A 21,256-nucleotide genomic window follows, 5' to 3' on the forward strand; every position below is an offset into this window, starting at 1 on the left:
TCTATATACTCATCTCAATGTCTAGAATTCCTATCCTGTCCAGTATTTCCACTTGGAAGCAATAATCCCATCAGACTGAATGGGTGTATTTTCCTTAAAAGCAGTAATTCACTGAAGCTATCCCCTGCAGCAACCTCCTTTGGGTATGGCCTCCTTTAGAGCAAAACCAAAGTAATAAAACTTCATTTACATCTCCAAGAAAAGAGCAAGTTATTTACAGCTTGTGCCCCAGGCCAGGGCTCACACATAGAGGAGACAGCCAGTAGACAGTAGAGTAATGGAAAGATCAGATGATCCACTCAAATGCAGAATCCCAGTTTGCCCCTTGGAATGCCTGAGCTGAGAAAACTTGGCATAGATGCCAGGTGGGCATCTCACCTGGATGGCTCTCTCAGGAAATGGCCATAGACAAAGGCCACAAGCACCCATTTCTCATAGTTCAGTATGAAAGTCCAGGGTAGGGCAAGGCTGTAAGAAGGGATATGACAGGTAGGCTGTGTTCTTAGGCCTTCTGTATATTAATTATTATGTATTGTGAAGATTTCAGCATCAGAAAAAGAAAAGCAAAAAAGCTAGGCAAAAACAAATCAATGTATTTACATAATTGAGTTGCAGGCCTGAAGTCCATTTCTTATTTCTTATATTGTATTTCTTACATTAATTCCCTCTCTAAGACCTTTCAAAATGTTTCCTGACTGACAGTGTCTATGCAGTGATGCAAGACAGACCATATCTGGTTTTCTCTTCCTACTTTCTTTTCCGTCTCCTCCTCCACATCTAACAAAAACTAGAGACTTGAAGGAAATGGGGGGGGGAAGGGGAAGAAGAGAAAGAGAAATATTTATACTGACAGTCAAGAAGAACTATCGTGTCATCATTCCAAATTTGGAGAAAAAAATCCTTTATATATATGATGTAACTGGTATTTTTATTTTCCCTGTATCAAAGTTAACAAAACCTGTTACCATTGTTGCTTGTTTGTATGTTCAGTGAGTTGTAAGCAAATGATAATAAAAGGAATGTATGACCTACATCTGAATTTTATTTTACCATTGTACATTTGAGAATTCAAACCAACTGCCCACTTGTGGCTTTGGGTTTCCAGTTAAACTATTCAGCGAGTGAGCTCTATGATTAACTCCATTTTTAGATACGCTGTGGATAGATTTTCCAGCATCAAAACTACAGGCAAAAGAAGAAAATATGCTGTTTCATAAAATTTCCTTTCAGCAGTGTAACTTGGCTTTTGCTCTCAGCGTACCTGTTTAGGACATTAAATTCAGAGAGGAGAAAGGCTTAAAGCTAGTATTAAAAGTCCAAAGAATGGACAAATAGAAAACACGTCTCAAGTTTTTCAAGCAAGAGGATTAGGAAATGTAGCCAGCCTCTCAAAACAAACTGCTGCATGATTTGATATGAAGTTTCCAAGCAAGGAGCTTCCTGTGATATCTGTTCTTTCTTTTGGGGGATTTTGCTTTGAACAGTGTCATGATACTGAATTCAAGGTGTATTTCTCATCCTTGCAATTCTGAATGAAACATCAGTTCTGAGTATTTGGCACACAAAAAGCCTGCAGAGCCTTTGCTGAAGTTCTTAAATTCATTTGTTTCTACTCCCTAGTACTAGGACTCGTTTTTATTTTTTAAATTATTTATTTTAAATATTTATTTTATATAATTTTATATAATTTTATTTTTATGTAATATTTTATTTATTTTAAAATTATTTATTTTAGGACTCGTTTTTTATTATTTTTTTTATTCTTTCCTCAAAGATGATCACCCTTTACTTCGCATTCTTTATTCTCTGCACTTGGTCCTTGCAAATCAACATTTGTATTAATGTAACATACAGAAATGAATCACAGGTTCCAGATACTGTTACACAGATTTGATGTTTTGATGCCTCTTTGAAGCTGAAATATTTGGCTTATCGCAGCATAACAAGAATGCAAAATAAAAAAAATGTGGGAGAAACAATATGCAAACTTATTTTCAAAGACATCTGGGAATCTCTGTAGGGTTTCTAAACTTTAAGTTGCTTTGTGTGATTTTTCTATCTAGTAATCCCATTGTGGATTAGTAAATTCCATTGGTATTAATATTCCTTTATTTTAAGTGCATTGGAATCAAACCTCAGAGCATTTCAGAACATTTATAAAATTTCTAATTTATAATTCATAAATTTCTAATTTCAATTTATAAAACATGTAACCAACCATCAAGCTTATTGACTAATCCTAACATGTAGCTCCCCTAAGATATTAGTGGAAAGCCCTTCTTTCAGGAAACCTGTAATATAACATGAATGTAACATCAGAAACGGATTGCCACAGAAGGAAAATCCAATTCACTGAAAGAATTCAGCTCCCTCTTTCAGTGAATTCAGTTGGATGTCATTATCAGAAACAGCCAAATTGTTTTTCTGTTCTTTCTCAGTTAATTGTGTGATGAAGCAAGCACATTAAAAAGAAGAGGCAATTCCTCAGAAATAAAATATTTAAATCAATATCCTGCAGTATTGCTGAAAGCATACAGAATACAGGAATCAGATATTTCCCCAGGCCTAACACTGCCATGGGTCGGGGAGATTCCTGAAAACAATTCCATGAAGCCTTCGTATATAGCCTCAAGAACAACAAACACTCAGTGTGGTTACAGAAGATACGGTTACATCTGCCCTGTGCTTAGTGTCAGAAATCTTTGGAAAAGAGTACTCTAGTCAGAAGCTGACAGGAGAAACTAGCTGTTCCTCACTCTTGCATATATGTATACAAGAACTGCGCCTGGAACACAGAAGATAAGATGTGGGTTGTTTTTTTTTACCATTGTGATGTGCACTCATAAACAAGTGAATACGAGAAGAGTAGACAGTAATGGACAAGATAAGAAAAGCTGCAGTTGTCTTTTTAGGGTTAGCAATGTGTTGCTCTACATTCCAATGGAAGCTCTATGAAAAGGAGGTATCATTTTACTTGACAAGCAGCAATCTTCCTCTATTTGCAATAAAATAATGTTGGCAATAAATTAAATATGAATTCTACCTGTACAAGAACTCTTGTCTGAATACATTAGCAGCAATTGCCACTTAAATCATAGCATAGATTTCTTAAAGCTTAAAAACAGAAGGTATTAAGTGTTTCTGAGTTTTAAATTTATAGTTTTTTTTTTTAATTGATTCATTGGATGCCTTTTTACTTCCCTTCTCTACATACTGGTAATTTATACTGGTAATTTGTGGGATGGGCTTCTTTTGTTTGTCTGTTTTTGTACACTTTATTTAGTTTGACAAATATATTAAATTATTAATTGTTGCCAAATCCCTACACTCCTACAGCTATCAAGGTCTGCTTCACGATTTGGGCTCTGAAATCCTAGCTGCAGTTCTGCCACATACAAGCAACCTTTAAAGGAAACAAAAAGGTCAGGAGATTGAGGTGGAAGGATGCCAAGGCATATCTTGAGTGTATGTGCTCATACTGTATATTATTAGGCCTTCAGATACTGATGATAGACCGTGAGTAAAATCACCTAAGAATCCAGAAAAATAATTCACATCACTAGTTCTCTAGTCCAAAACAAATTATAATTTACAATAACATCTCATTTTTGGTAATTTTTTTCTTGATTTTTATTATCTTATTTTTATCATGTATTAGGTTATTGTAATGCCTAATAAATATCTTTACTTAAGAGGTCCACCTTCATTACTAGGCGCACCTCTGTGCAGGGGAAGATCATGGTGCAGATCCTCTGGGAAGCTATGCTAAAGCACATGGAACAGAAGGAGCTGATATGGAGTAACCAGCCTGGCTCCACCAAAGGCAGATCCTGCCTTACCCACATAGTGGCCTTCTTTGATTGCCTTAATGGACAAGAGAAGAACCACTGATACCACCTGTCTGGACTTCAGCAAGGCCTTTGACATCGTCCCTCATCACATCCTTCTCTCCACATTGGAACGATATGGATTTGATGTGTGGACTGCTCAAAGGATAAGGAACTGGTTGTAAGACGAAACTCAGAAAGTGGTGATCAATGGCTCAATGTCCGGATACAGATCAGGGATAAGTGATGTCTCTCAGGGGTCAGTACTGGGACCAGTGGTCTGCAATATCTTCATCAGTGACATAAGAAGTGGGATCGAATGCACCCTCAGCAGGTTTGTGGGTGACACCAAGATGTGTGTTGATGTTGACACACCTGAGGGACAGTATGCCATCCAGAGAGACCTAGACAGCTCTAGCAGTGGGCCCAGGTGAACCTCATGAGGTTCAACAAATCTAAATGCAAGGTCTTGCACCTGGGTCACAGAAACCCTCACTACCAATATAAGCTGATGGAGAAAATGACAGCACAGCACTACCAAAAAAGACCTGGGGGTACTAGTGGATAGGAAGCAGTATGTGAGCCAGCAATGTGTCCTCACAGCCCAGAAAGCCAACTGGATCCTGGGCTGCATCTAAAGAAGCATGGCCAGCAAGGAGAGAGAGAAGTGATCCTGCCCCTCTACTCTGTGTTGGAGTGACCTCACCTGGAGTACTGCGCCCAGATGTGGAGCTCTCAGTACAAGAGAGAAAAAAAATGGACCTGTTGGAGTGTGTCCAGAGGAGGATCACAACAATGATTCAAGGGATGGAACACCTCTTCTACAAGGACAGGCTGAGAGAGATGGGGCTATTCAGCCTGGAGAAGAGAAGGTTCTAGGGAGACCTGATAGTGGCCTTTCAGTATCCAGTGGGGGGGTTTAAGAAAGGGGACAGGCTCTTTAGCAGGATCTGTTGCAATAGTACAAGGGGAAATGGTTTCAAACTGACTGGAATTTTTTTGCAATAAGGGTGGTGAAGTGCTGGAACAGGTTGCCAAGGGAGGTGGTGGATACTCCATCCTTGGAGAGATTCAAAGTCAGGTTGGACATCTCTGAGCAACTTGATCTAGCAGTGGGTGGCTCTATTTACTGCAGGGGAGTTGGATTAGATGACCTTTGAAATTTCTTCCAACTCAAACAATTCTGTGATTGAACTACATTCATTCTGTGCACTCAGACAAGTAAAACTACAATGAAAGTTTAAAATTTAAGTTTTCATCAGCATACTTATGCTCAACACAACTAAACAAAGGTTCCTAAAACAATTCTAATATTGATATTTCCTTCTCTTTTACTTGATTTTTGACCGTAATGAACTGCATATGAACCTACTGTGTTCATACCTGTGCAGTTAGAGATATGCTTCCTCATGTGGTTAATCTTTACACTCTTGATTTTGCCATTGTTTTTCTCAAATTTTCTTCTCCAGCTTCCTGTAGATTATCAGAAGCTATTCTATTGGACTACCAAAGCATTCAGACTTTAAATGCAGTGCTGCAGATTTGATTTCTAAAGGCTAGTACTTAGATGAATGTATAAAACATTTTGGTTACAAGACATGTTTGAATGATCTTATCTTTTACAGATTTCAAGATCATCAGAACATCTCATCCATAATCTCTTTATGATTAACTAGCATTATAATATGTTGCCACTTAAACCTATCCTGCTACTATACTGTCAGTAAAATTTTACTTACTGTGAGATCCCTACTATGCACATGATTGTTGGAACCAAAAAGCAAATGCTAATAACAGAATGCGTTAGCTGTTAACAAAATATAAACATGTTATGAGGTGTAAAATTACTACATGTTAAGCAACTCTAATTTGCTAAAATACCTAGATGAGCAGAAGCCTACAAATTCTGAAGAACAATTCCCAAATTAACTTGGAGCAAGATTAAACAAAGCACTAGCTGCTAGTCTTCCTGATGCCACATGCACAGCTTAGTACATCTCGCTAAGGAAAAAAGTCCCTCTTTTGAGGAATGTGGTAACAAAGATATCTGCTTACAGGCTCTACATGAAATAAGGCATTTTTTTCTAGTATTACACCGCCTGGGAGCAGATTTGATGTAGTGGATTGAAACAGGAACTGAAAATCCTCACTTTTTAATAAATGTGAGTGATGTTAAGCTGTTAAAAAATCATTTTACATTGCAAAATAAAATATAGCATTCTTCCCCAGAAAGCAATGTCTATCTAAAATTTACAAATCAGCCCACTATATACAGAAATATTTATCTGTAGAACTATGACTACATTCAAAGACAATTCAGGCTTTTCCCATCAATTACAAAGTTATCTGTAAACACAAGCCAATTTCAGAGACTGAACTCTGTGCTCCAGTTCACATTAAGAATCTGGGAGGGGAGCAGACTGATTGCTTTCTGATGTGCTCATCCATCAACCATCTTCCCTGCTGGAACTGCTTCTGCTGCTGCCATTCTCTGTCAGGAAAAGCATGTTGCCTTTCCTCACCCAACATGTGACTGAAGCCTTCCCCCTAGCACCAAACGGCTGTGTGTCAAAAGCATTACTAAATTTCATCAAATCATAATGATTAAACTACAGAATGTTTTGGGATAAAGTGATTAAAATTCCATCCATTCACGAACAGAAAATAAAAACTAAGTAAATCAGGAGCATCTTTTGCGTTAAGTTACTTCAGTCTTTCAGGAAAAATTCTGAATGATTAATTTCACTTCGAGCAAAAATCTGCTTGGCAACTAGATTTCAAGAGCCTATTTTCTTGATATCGACATCATTACTAAGGTTGGGACAGGGCATGCCATAATTGCTGGTGCCAAGGAGGTGATCATATTACTCTGGAAACATTACAAAGTGCAACCTAGCAGCCAGAGAAGGAGAAATGTCAGCTCAATGCCCCAGTGGTTAAAACTGAAAACATGAGAGCATAACATTGCTTCTTTAGGAAAAAGCTGCATTTCCAGCTATACTTTACTGCATGCCAATTATTTTACCCTGTTCCCAGAATAATCAACAATTTTGCCAAATAAAAAATGCCTTTCAAGCAGTGCCTTTCAGCTAAACTTGATTTACATGCCCAGAGCCCTGATGAACCCATCATGCATATGGTGCTGTACCCTCCACAGCGGACACAATCATACATGCACAATCAGTCACAACAACTGTGATTCTGGAGCAGAATTTACAAAGTCTTCAGTTCTTAAGGAGAAACTTTAAACAGATGCAGAGCCCTCCAGGCATCTGAGGGAGAGAGAGACACTGCTGTTTTCCTCTATAAGCTACCAGGAAATTCTTTGTTCATTCTTTTCTTTTGCAGGACTGAAGGAAGATAATAGGATACACAAAACAGTTCTGGCGCTGGATGAGTCATCCTGAGTGAATCACTTTATCCCCTTCTGTGCTTCCATTTCCCTACCTGCGAAATGGATACTTTTTGAAGTGCTGAGATCTGGTAGCAAAAAATAAATTTTGTAAGGACTAAAATTAGTTCTACTGGGAGTAGCAGGGCAATGGGAATATCAGAAACTCTGCTTTTTAAGAAGCTATAAAAAGTTGATTTGGAGCAGAAATATATGAGTATTGCTGCTTTTCTCACAGGAAATATTTGAAAGAACAGGAAGAATGTGAAGGAAAGCCTTGATATGCTACACTTCTGTGAGATTATTATGAAATTTCAGGTGAGATAATCTTTTTTTCCCCAGAGGAATGATGGAATTAAAACAACAACAACAGTAGTAATTATTGCAGCAGATTAAGTATTACTGAGGTCTAAAGGAGATCAACCTGACAGTGGCCAAATCTGTGCTTGGCATAGCCTGCTGCACAGCCACGTGCCAGCACCTCAGCAAGCACCTCCTCCTGGGAATCTGTCAGTTCTGTCTTAATGAAATCTTGACATACATATTTTCCTCTCCTACATTTTTGTTTTGTTTTGTTTCGTTTCTTCCTTCCAGACGTGGCTCTCTGCTGACACACTAGAACCCGCCTTTCCATGAGAAACATGGTCTATTAAAACGACAGACAATTAAAAAAAGGCAGGTACAATATATTCTTTGACTTTTTTTTTCCCTCTGTATGCTGAAAGTGAAGACAATACAGACCAACATTGTTTCTATCAGGCCTCGTGTGAACGAAGTAGCACGAGTGAAATGCCAGTGTATTTTGCACTAATAAACTTAAGCATAAAAATATGACTGCAGTTTAGAAACACAGGCATATCTTTACAGAATGTTCATGGCTTTGTACAGTTTTAGAGAACTACTACAAGAATGCTTGAGTCAAAGATCTTGATTAAAGCAAAACAAAATCCTGATGAAATGTTTTAATGTACAGAGTTGCTTGTACTTTCAATAGTAGCATTCATGCAATTCTTTGATACCTGAGAACAAAGAAATAAAAGTAGTGGGAATATCTGTCACTGTGTAATCTTCGTGAACTATTGTTTTACACAGTATTGTTTTCCACTGTCTCTATATTCCATCCGTTATGCAAAGCTGGATTTAATTTTTTTTCCAACCAGCTGCAATAAATAGCAGTGCACAAGAGCTGACTCTGTAAAGCTAAACTTCAAGAAATGGAGCCTCTTCTTTTGCTTCAATGAATGCTGTATCTGAGGCTAATTGAACATTAAGGAAACTAATAGTTAAGGTGAAACTAGACACTGTTCCTGAGCTGCACTGAGACAATACAGCAATGTCAAAGAATTCTGCTCTGAAAGTCATTGTTTACCAAGCCTATTATAGTTAAACACAGCATGGTACAGAATATACAGCAGCAGGAAAAGGTGGAATGGACTGGATATGTGTGTGCAGAAGGGAAATGAAATCTAACAGAGGATCCATATCCAGCAAACTCATCTTTTCTGGCTCATCTGTATCTCTGTCAAATAAAACTCTGTCTACAAATACTTTCATAAAGGAATGACAAAAAGCATATTCTAAGACCTGACAGCATTTAGTTTTTCTTCTGCAGTTAGAAAATGCATGGCACTTTTCATTAACACTTTTTGTTTCACTATTACATTTCAACAGTTTCTTCCAAGGAATTTTGATCTGGAAAATAACTTTTCCTCCATTTTGCCATTCTTTTCCAGGGAATGTTTAAATTAAAATAATTTCTAATTTTGAAGCAAACACCCAAGTATTACCATGGTTAGTATTTGAAATGACCAGGTGGTTTGCAGCTGGTCATCTTAATGATACAAGGGTTACAATGTTTTCCCTTCAGTTAGAGGAATCATATTGGACCTCCCATTTCTTGTATCAGCAAACAAGTAAGAAAACAATGACTGGTTAAGACATTAATTGATTTTTGGTCATCTAGAAAATAAAAACACATGCTTCCCACCCATCTGGAACTTGTAATGGTACCAACAGCATATGTAAGAAGTTATGTTTTACTGTTGAAATAAATAATTGTGACAGTTGCAAATGCAGAATATCAGCAAATAAGTCATAAGGCCATCATGCTGACACAGGAAAGAATGCATTTCTGAGGTGGAGAAGCTGTTGGACAAGACTTTAAGTTTTGATGGCTTTACAAAACATCTTTTCTTAGTTATACATTTCCAGCTTTTTCCAAGAATGGAAATTATAAGAAGAAAAATACACTGTTACACAGCTGCAATTTTTCTGCTTGCCAAAAATGCAAATGTAATTACTATCTATGAATCAAAGACAAATGATGGAACAGCTGATAAGCACTAGCAGGAACTTTATGGAAACTTAGATCTCTAGAACTGAAAGTCAGTTGTATTTGGGAGGGCTTCATATGCATGTATGTAACTGTGAGCATGCGAGTTACAAGCAGATCAATAAAGAAGAAACAAGGTAATAAGAGGTAAATAATTTTAACTGAGATTTTATGAAAGCTGTCACCACTTCTACCACCAGAGGTCCAAAAAATACTTCCTAGCATCTTTCCAGCTCAAATTTCTGGCCCCTAAATAATGGAAAATATATGTCAGTTACTAAGTCACGAATCAGAGTTACTAAGCATAAAACAGTCCTTGTGCCAGTATCAGCTGAGTCACTTCTTTTTACATTTTCTCAAAGGTCCTGAGCTTAAAGGCATCAAACACAAACCGTCATTTGAGTCCTACACAAACATAGATAAGCAGAGATCTTTGTGTAGTAGTAGGGAATTCAGACAGCACTGAGGTGACTCATGAGTAAGAAGACCATTAAACCAAAGACCAAAACATATGCCAGCTTATTCAGCATTTACAAGAGGATGCATCAGAAAATAAACTTCTGAGGACTAGGTTGGAAAGGGCACAGGTTCAATACTGCTGATCCAGCCACATCTTTTTTAGGCTCATTGAAAGAAGAGTAACTGAATAGTTTTCTTCAGAACAAACACAGCCTAGATTTAATTGTATACAAGCAATTAATGATGGGATTGTACTTCCTAACACTGATCACCAGCAAGTTTTGAAACAGTAGTCCCATTGGCTTTGATCCATACATTTTCTTATCATGTCTTCCAAAAATATTCTGATTTTTACAGGATCCTTCATGCTGTGCACATCTGCACTTGAATACTTGAATACTTTATTTTGTTGTTGTTGTTGTCTGTCTGTATTTCTCCTTGATTCTTCTCAGATTTCCTCTTCATGTGAGTACAAACAAAAGATGAATATCATATGGATTTCCTGTTAATAGTCTGTGGTAACAGCCCAGTAGACAGCCTCATCATCCTCAGGTTCCAAACCACTGAATTCTCTCTCCCGTGAAACTTAATTGTGTTTTAAACTTCTAGCAACTTATGACAGACAAGTATCAAATCAGGATGTGCACATAATAAAGAAAGGGAGAAGGTAACTATGGTGAACTTTTTGGACACTGAATGCCTCTGATCTAGTGCAGTAGCTGCTACAACAGGCACTTGACAATGAGAAATAATGCCAAAACATTAGTTCTCAGTATACTTAAAACTGTAGGCTTTCTTGTATCTTGTGATGCTGAGAGAAAAATACTAAATTTCAAATGAGAAAAACAAAACTTTGTTAAATTACAGGGATAGAATTCAAATTTAGAAGTAGATTTACAATACTAATTAGTGGACAAAACAGCCAAAATGATCACTATGCCTCTTACAGACCAAAAAACAGCCCAAGTGATTTAAGCGTAAAGTTTTCTCCCTAGTGACACAGAAGGCACATGCCCACTATCCCGTTATCTGATTCATAGGTCTATGTTACTGAATTAATTAAGAAAAGAAGTCAGGGAAACACCACTGTTTTCCAGACTGAAAAGCATGAAATCACAGTACTTCCTGACGTGCACACAATTCCTCTTCTCAGTCACATTTTACAGCAAAAGCATCATCACTTCTAGAACAACTTTTTCAGAATCACTAATAAAATGAGTTGTGAAACAGTGTATAGTAATGGTAAATAAATCCAAAGGAATTTAGAAAAAAAAGGAAAAAGAGCCAGACTGTAGGGCAGGAAGCAAAGGAAATCCAAACCCAATAGCCCAATTGTTTGATGCTGTAAATAAGCTGAAGATATAGTATACAGTTTCTTCCATCTAAACCAAGATTTGTTCCCAAATAAACAAGAAGTCGGGAATTGCTTGAGTACAGACTATTTGAGATAGCAAAGTATATTGTACAAATGGTTTGACTTCCAGGTGGTTAAGAGATAATAAGAAAAGTAGGAAATTAAATTATTACATAATTGTGGGACATTTCAATTTCAGAATTCACACCATTTTAAAACTGATGGGGACGTGAAAAAATTTGAAACTCATTTGAAGCATTTAGCATTTAGCAACATCTGCTAAATGCTCCTCTCAGACTAACTGCCTAGCTACAAACTGCTTTGAAGCTGCATTTTACAAAAGCACGTTCAACTGGAGCAGTCCTTTGTACATTTTTAATTGCTTTCACATTACTGGACATGCTTACAAGCAACCTCGCATTACACTGGAAGTAGGTGGAAAATGCATCTTGGTTCTCCAGCATAAGCAATGATCCTTTACAGGTCTTAATTCCTGTAGAATTGACAGGATGCATGTTGGTTTTCACTCTGTCCATTACTGACCTTCTTAGGGTAACTCTGTGTAGGTTTCTGTTTGGTAAGCAAACAAGTACATTAGAATATCAACAAAAAGAGACTTAAGGGGCAGGTACTACTGAAAAATATCTGCTGATATATCACTAGCAGATACACTGACACTACTGTTGCTCTTTTGCTTCTTCGAATTTTCATTCATTGTAAATTTTCATGAATGAATATGCTCAATTTTACCGTTACCAAATATGTCAGAGGTAGCTTAGACAGTTGTCTTACACTTTTACAGCAAATGCATGCCTTTTGACTTATAAATGCTCATATTTAATTCATAATTTTTCTTTCTGTGAGCTAGGGCTACATCTGCCAACATTTTTTTAATGCAATTTCAGACATAACAAATTCAGAATGATGAATTGGATGTGATCTATATTGTACATGGGAAATGGCATTTGAGTCTATCAGGCATCCTTCCTCTGCACTTCCTTTTTCCTATCTACATGAAACCTCAGCAGATAAAAGCCTTATCATAACATCTTTATACAAAACAAGAGAAGTAAATACACATATGAATCAAGAGTAAGAAGAAATAAACAAAACAAAAAGATGTTTTTTGTTCTGTAAAAAGTTGCCAGTGCAACTTGGAGAAACTTGCAAAGCATTTTATTTATAAATTATGTGGGGAAGATTTACAGTATGGATTTTCACAGATTTTCATGTGTGGAAGTGAGGTTCTCTAACGAGCCACTGGGAAGATGGCCCCACGGACAGCACAGAGAACCTATCTGTGTTGGTATGAAAATCCAGATTTTCTGAATGGTCCTCCAGATGAAAGTTATTTTATAGTTATTTTGTAGAATCTTAGAATCCTTAGAGTTGGAAAGGACCTTTAAAGGTCATCTAGTCCAACTCCCCTGCAATGAACAGGGACACCCACAACTAGATCAGGTTGCCCAGGGCCTGATCCAGCCTCAATTTGAAAGTCTCCAGGGAAGGGGCACCCACCATATCACTGAGCAACCTGTTCCAGTGCCGCACCACCCTCACCATAAAAATTTTTTTCCTTATATTTAACCTAAATCTATCCTCTTTGAGCTTGAAACATTTTGCCTTGTCCTATCTCCACAGAGTCTGTTCCCTTCTTTCCTGTAGCTCCCTTTTAGATACTGAAAGGCCACTCTCAGGTCACCTCACAGCCTTTTCCAGGCTGAACAGCCCAGTTCCCTCAGCCTGTTCTTGTAGGAGTGCTGTTTCATCCCTTGGATCATTTTTGTGGCCCTTCTCTTCATGTTCTCCAATAGGTCCATGTCTCTCCTGTACTGAGGACTCCACATCAGGATTCAGTACTCCAGGTGAAGCCTCACCAGTGCAGAGTATGGTCTAGTGGTCTAGTATTAAATGTGGAGGTTGGTGGCTCTGCCTGTGGCAGGAAGGTTGGAGCTTGATGATCCTTGAGGTCCCTTCCAGCCCAAGACCATAGAATCTATCATTCTATGATTCTATGAGGGGCAGGAGCACCTCCCTGATCTGCTGGCCACACTTCTTTTGATGTAGCCCAGGATATGGTTGACTTTCATGGAGTCATAAAATGGCTTGGGATGGAGGGGACCCCAAAGATCATCAATTTCCAACCCCCTGCCACAGGCACGGCCACCATCTTTCAGATCTGGTACTGGACCAGGCTACCCATGGCCCCATCCAATCTGGTCCTGACCTCTAGGGATGGGGCATCCACAGCCTCTCTGGGCAGTGTGCTCCAGCTCCTCACCACTCTCTCTGTAAAGAACTCTCTGCACCTTTCTGGGCTGTGAGGGCATACTGATGGCTCATGTCCAGCTTCCCATCCACCAGTACCAGCTCAGGTCTTTTTCAGGAGAGCTGTGCTCAATCCTATCACCCCCACAGACTGTATTTGTAATGGGGGTTGTCTCAACATAGCTGCAAGGTCTTGCATTTGAATTTGCTGAATATTTGCTACTGAAGCATGATTGAAAATCTGTTTCTCATCAGCAGTTTAGGTGTATCTGTCCCACTGCAGGTATATTTTATACCTAGCAGAAAACCCATGGGCACAGAATTGTTTGCAGACTGGCAATGGAGATGTGACTTCTCTACTTGCTAGGGGTAGTGGTGCCTGGGATTAAATGGTATGGTCCATCTGAAGGATATTATTATCCCTTGCTTGGTCATGGATATAGTTCTTTTGGTTCCTGCATGCAGGAAGGTTTTGGTATGCAGCCCACGTATCTGCATATAATAAGAAATGATTCTTTACTTATCTTTCATGTATTCAACAAAAAGTAAGTATTCAAGAATGACAGGATTGTCTTTCAAATTGTGAGGTTGTAAAAAACAAATAACCAATCTCTTCCTCACCTTTGCATTTTTGAACCTTTGGTGTCAAATTTATAACCTTATCTATCATCAGTGGACCTTGAATTTTTAAATGTGAGGTCTGAGAATTTCACTGTGCTACTGTATGAGTTAGGTTTGCCCAAAAATACCTGGAATTACACCAAGCAGTACATAATAGAAGTAAATAGATTTTTCATTGGTTTCATTGACAAAGTATGTGGCATCTAGGGCACATCTTCTTCTGAGACAGATGTCTAAAATAAATTATATTAGCTATACCCTGAGAGCATGTATTTCTGACCACTAAGGTTGTGAGACTGCAACTTTAGGTAAACTCATGTCTGCCATGGTAGACATAGCAGCCATCTGTGTTCTGGTGTGCTGAATCCAATCTGTTTATATCTTACACTGAAACTGTGCTTCTCATGAAAGCATGTAGGAAGAAATGTGCCCCTCATCTTAGAAAAAAACTGCAGCCAACTAGTTCAGCCATGGTGTTATGAAAGGGAATAAATGGGAGAATACTTTTTTGGAGATACCTCATTATTGATCCAGATTTGAAAACTTGGGCTACTTTTTATCCTCAGCTGAACGATCTGTGAATAAGTTTTTGGACACCCATGATGCCTGCAGCATTCTTTTTGTAATGCTAGAGATAGAAAATGAAGTGCCTCATCCTTGCTGGTCTCACGGTCTGGCTAAATTTAAATGGAGCTTTGTCCACAACCTGTTAATCTGCATATGTGCAGAAGGAAAAGATTTGAGGACAAACTATGCTTTAAAATCAGAATCATCTCTCCAGGAAAACTAAGCATGGATAGCTGGACACTAAAGCGAATGGCAGAGAACTACATCATGTGTTTGCATGCAGCGAGGGAAGAATAGCATGTATGTTTTACTGGATTGATTGATGTGGCTTGAAATACTGCATCTGTGAGTATGTGCCCTTTCTTTGCTGGAGTCAAACTGCCATTTGTTCTGTCTGGTGTGGATTACAATACTTTTGCTTGTTTAAAAAACATTATTTCAAGACAGCAGTTCTTATTACATTCATGTTAAAGTAATTTGATGTTATGTTGGCAAGGCTAATACTTCAGCTGTACAAAAATGCAGAAATGAGATCATGCCAAGAAATTGTCTTGAAAAGAAAAATAGATACAATTCTAAAACCACTGACTCAGTTTGCAGTGACAGACAAAAAGGCTAATGGGCATGATAAGTAAGGGTACTTAATAAAGAACTAATCTTCATTTTATCACTGTATAAAAACCTTGATGTGCACAAGCCTTGAGTAATATGTGCAGTTTGGTCTCCATATTTCAAGAACATAGCTGTGTTTGAAGAAACGAAAAGATTGGCAGCTAAAATGGCTTGGATTGAGCAGCACCCTTATTAGGAAAGACTAAGAAGGCTACAACTCTGCAGTTTTGACTTGAAAATGCTAAGGAGATTATGACTGTGCTTTATAAATCATGAAGATGGTGGATCAAGTGAATGCAGTATCTTTTACCAAATGCCATAATGACAGAACTGAGGGACATCTGTTGAAACTAACAGGATGCCAGTTGGGAACACAGTTAAAAAGCACTTTCTCACTCAGCTTGCAATACAGTTAGAAGGCTGTGGAGGAAAACTGTACTAGCAATTTCATAAAAGAGATTAGCCAAAACTTTAGGCAACACATCTACACATAGGCAAGGATTCATATATAATAACCCTAACACAACAGCAGAAGTTGAGTAGGTGTTCAAGTTCCCTCTTTTGATGAAGACAGATTAGGCTATGGAGAGCACTGATCAGCTCCAGTGACATCTGATCACCATAAACATCATCCTTAATTGACTGTAGAAAATAGTATTAATTTTCATTTCATTTCATAAAAATATGATTTTAACATACCACAAAGTAGAATATAGCATGATGCTGACAAATAGTGTGAAGCTTAACTCTGTCAGGCTTCCTCATTAGGATAGACAATGGGAGAATAAATAAAAGCTTATACACCACCACAAACTTCTACTGACTTCATGATTTGGGGCCCATACTGCTTATGAAAGTCTATTATAATAAATTAAGTCAGCTATGAATTGCACCAAAGTCAGAATCTTGCAGGAAAGGTCATCTTTAGCTCACAGACTTTGTTCAGCATTTACCAGTCCTCCAGTTTTGCATATATACTATAGCATCCCCATGCGTAGCTTGCTTTTAGCTGTCCAAATTGACCATATTTAACCTCTTTAGATACTAAAAGTGCAATTGAAAATCCAGCAAGGTCTCAATCCACTTTTCTTCCACAGTGGTTTCATAAGCCGTGGTAATAACAAATAGGCAATATCATCAGTTACAACAGACAAACTCCTCCTGCAAACAAACATAATACTGGAGAGAAAAAAAATCATTCATCTTGTGCAGGAATACAAAACTCTGATCTCTTCAACATCCTAACGGTGCACATGCTGCTAGTATAATTCACAGTAACATTTATATACTGTTCTCTGTCCTATAGACAAATACTCCTTCAGGAATATCCTGTCTTTGCTGTTGATCTTCACAAAACTGGGATTGCCAGTCTGAAAGTCAGTAATTACAGAAGCCCAATGCCAACCAAGTTGGGAGGGAGTGTTGATCTGCCAGAGGGGAGAAAGGCCCTGCAGAGGGACCTGTATAGACTGGATCAATTAGCCAAGGTAAACTGTATGAGTTTCAATAGGGCCAAGTGTCGGGTCCTGCATTTTGGTCACAACAACCCCAGGCAACCCTACAGTCTTGGGGAGGAGTTGCTGGCAAGCTGCCTGATGGAAAGGGATCTTGGTGTACTGATAGACTGATGGACTGATGCTGAGTATAAGCCAGAAGTGTGCTCAGGTGGCCAAGAAGGCCAATGGCATCCTGGCTTGTATCAGGAATGGTATGGAGAGGACTAGGGAAGCAATCCTGCCCCTGTACTCGGCACTGGTGAGGCCTCACCTCAAGTACCGTGTTCAGTTTTGGGCACCTCAATACAGAAAGGACATTGAGGTGCTGGAGCAGGTCCAAAGAAAGGCAACAAGACTTCTGTAGGACTTGGAGAGTATGCCCTACAAGGAGAAACCGAAGGAACTGTGGCTGTTTAGTATGGGGAAAAGGAGGCTGAGGAAAGACCTTATTGCTCTCTTCCAATATCTGAAAGGGTGCTTACAGCAAGAGTGGGGCTGGTATCTTCTCACTGGTGACAGGATGAGGGGAAATGGCCTCAAGTTGCACCAGGGGAAGTTTAGGTTGGATATCACAAAAAACTTCTGTACAGAAAGGGTTGTTAAGCACTGGAATAGGCTCCCCAGTGAGGTGGTTGAGTCACCATCCCTGGATGTGTTTAAAAACCATTTGGATGTGGTGCTCAGGGACATGATTTAGCAGAGGGATTTTAGAATTAGGGTAGAATGGTTAGGTCATGGTTGGACTCAATGATCTTGAAGGTCTTTTCCAATCTGAGCAATTCTATAATTCTATGACTAATATCAACTTTATACTAGCAATGAGCAGATAGAAATAACTACGGATTTGAACTATGTGAGGCTAGACAGCATGACAGAATAACTCCCTCTTCATGTCAAAAGACTGGGATATGCCCATGGCAAGGTCTAATTTTGTGCCATGTTCAGGCTGGGAAGCCACTGTGGCTAGCTCAGGTCAGCATTGATGGATCTCATTATTCTGTGGTATTTTCTTTGCCCCAGAAACAACACTGTCCACTGGTGTCAAGCCACAAGTATATTCTGATCTCCATTAGATAGAACTTTTATTGGAACCTCCGACATAAAGGTACAAGCAGGAAAAGCTCATTCAAAATGTTTTGTTCCATGTTGTAGCCTGAGAAGCTTCCTCCAACAACCTTCAGCAATTCCCAGTCTTCTAAACTTCCTGATATCACAGACAAACAGTGCTACCCACCCACTGGGTTAAATAAGACCATATATAATGTTCTGTAGATTACCACAAACTGAATCACCACATGCCTCTGCTCTGAGGGCGGAAGAGAGGCTGGTATGTGCCCTTTGCAGATCAGGCAACCGTAAGATCCAAAAACCAGGAAAGCATGAATTAGCGTATGTTATAAAAAGTAAGGACAGAGAAAGGCTAACTCACAAAGTAAACAGATAACTACCAATCCAGAAGCAACAAGTATGTTGCAGAAAGAACTGTGGTAAAAGCTGACAATATTACTGATACTTCTTAGATCTTTTTACTAATTACCTGTATAATGAAAAAGTAGAGAAGTTCTAATATCTGGTCAATATGCTTCTGTCCAGATCCCCTGGCTACTTAGTTGACTTGCTTGATTTTCTTAGGTTTTCAGAAGCATATTTCAGTTCCTCCAAATGAATATTTATGCACAAAAAAATATCACCAAAGAAATCTAAGCAACAAAAAATAAAAAAAACCCCAAACCTTAGAAAGTAAAATATGTGTTTTGGTGGAACACATGGTCATTCTACCCCTCCTACACTCTGCAGTGTTAAATAGTCAAGAAAACGCTGTTAAATACTTATCTAATACTGTCTCCTAAGGTTTTACATTAATGTGAATTTCCACACTATGTTGTTATTTCTTCTCAGGAGCAACAAGATAAATCCAACTTCTGCCATTGAGAAGTCTGTACCACCACTTACTGGTTTTAGACTGTTATTCAGGAATGTTCTCATTCACAATTGCACTTCACAACTGCATCTTGAAGTCAGAAATCAGTGCTACTAAAGCCATATTAAATTATTAAGTAATCGTTCTTAAACGAATTATTATTATATCATTATTTTGTATAAAAGCAACCGCCTACATTTACTTCCGTCATTACGGTGCTCGGTGAAGTTTCCCCTGGTGTCTGAGATGCATGTTTGTCTGTAGACCCTGCAGTGGAACATCAGCACAGCCTCCTTGGAGCAGGCTGGTGTACCCACTAATAGTGGGTGATACCCTCTGGATGCTTTTAAATATTAATACCGAAAAGTGTATGTTTTTACCATATATGGTAATGTTCTTCTCTTGCTCTGGATGGAGGGTCAGTATGATTTCAGGGAATTGAGAATAGAGAATTCTCTTTCATCCATCCTCTCTCTGGTTTACAGGCATGTTGGGAGCCTGGATTCTGTTCTTCAGCGGAGCATTATTCAAATGGGAAACTGCCATGTATGAATATCCCAGGATCATTTCTCTCAAACCATTCCAAGATGGATATTCATAGTACAAGACTGCGACTCATTCCTATGCTCCAAAAAAACCACTGCAATTTTTATTTCTTTTTGCAGTCTTTCATTTCTCCTTATCCTGGTTCCTCCTGCTATGTTAGCAGATAAGGAGAATTATGTGCTGCAGCCCTCCTTGCCTCACACCCTGAATGTCCACCAGCATTGCTGCCTTTATCACACTAACTGCACCTAAGCATTTTGTTTTAATATTATGGTGAGACTGTTACAATTTTATTGGTATTCTGTCCTATCACACACTGGGAATGGCACGATCCACAGAACTAAACTCATAGACTCTCAGGTCTGGTGATCAGAAACCCCAGGCTGAAGCCAGCAAGTGGCTGGAGACCACTACTGTGCAGCCCACCAGCTGGCTCCTCACAAGGAGGCTCTGGAGGGGCTACTGGCTCCCTCCCTCCTTCCCCACCTGCTCCTCCTCCAGTCCTCCACGCAGGCAGGGCCTGCCTTGCTCAGTCGTATGCCGCCAGAGAACAGTATGTACCTCATCAAGACAGATTCAAGGATCTCCCTCTCAGACACGTCCTGACCTCAGGTAATGTTTCCAAATGGCAGGGTAGGAAATGACACTCAATTCACAGTTAGTAGAAAATGGATTCTCACCCACCAGATCAATGCGCTAGCTAAAGGCGTTGGCAAAAAAGGACACGGGCAGCTATTTCAGACAGTACCTGCTGGTCATACTAGCCTGCACATACAGCACAAGAGACTTTTCTTTTTCCTTTTGAAAGAATTTTGTTTTTCTTTCCCTGCACAACTCAGTAGAAGCAGTCAGCAGTCAAAAAAAGATGTAATTGAAAGGAAGATAAGTTAATCAGGAAGATAGTGATTCATTTGCATTATCTTTACGTAATAATTATGGTACGTAGAGTTTAGCTCACTACCTTGGATACACACAGTTTATTGTGACACTTCCAGACACAATTGTTTTATGTGGAGGCACAGCGTAATGCTTTAGTCATATCCAGTTCACTGACATTTTATTATTACTTTACTACATTTTAATAAAGATAAGGAAACACTTTTTATTGCAGTTGCTTCAGCAGAACACTTCCTTAGCAGCTTCTGAGAACAACTGGGAGCATTCTTTAGCTGGAGTACTACAGTTGCTTCATTTTCTTTTGCTGAAACACGTTTTCAGTTAAAAAACAGCTTGGAAAAAGTTACCAGCTTTAACAACAGTACTGGAATGATTTAATTTCAGGACTCTCTGAAATATAATGCTCTAAGAGCTAATTTTAAAATATGTTAACTTAGTATATTTGCTCAGAAAGGAATGTAGTTACTGTCCTATCACACAGTAAAACATGGGACACATGTCTAAACAAAGGCTGTATTTTAAAATATTGTTTTGTAGCAGTTATGAAGTAATGAACAATTAGTCTGCTTTTTTTTACAAAAATGACAATGACTTTATTAAAAAAAAGCTCAAGAAAAAAAAATGTGGGAGATACTGAAAGAGAAAATTGAATTTATTTTATATATATTTTATATGATGGGGAATACCTATAACCAAAAATCATAAAACCAGGACATACCTCATAAAAAATTGTCCCGTCTGCCCTTGCTAAGCTATACAAAGCATAAAGTCCCTCAAGAAAATCTCCTTAAAGACAATTGGTAACTGAAACCAATAGCAAGAAAATCACACACACAGATCACTATTACAATCTGCTTTACTCCACCGAGCCTCTGTGCAGAGAGTGCAGGGAAATGTGTGAGCCATAACACAGCACAGTTTCTCACTCATGCCACTGTCTCCTCCCAGGACACTTATCTCTACCA

General features: G+C 38.7%; 1 protein-coding gene across 7 annotated transcripts in view; it reads right to left on the reverse strand.

Annotated features, from left to right (window-relative positions):
* Positions 1 to 21,256, reverse strand: part of PDE4D (phosphodiesterase 4D) — a 582,076-nt gene that overhangs the window by 121,521 nt on the left and 439,299 nt on the right. The window lies entirely within an intron of this gene.

This window comes from Lagopus muta, chromosome Z, assembly GCF_023343835.1.
Source record: "Lagopus muta isolate bLagMut1 chromosome Z, bLagMut1 primary, whole genome shotgun sequence".
NCBI classification, from domain to species: Eukaryota; Metazoa; Chordata; class Aves; order Galliformes; family Phasianidae; genus Lagopus; species Lagopus muta.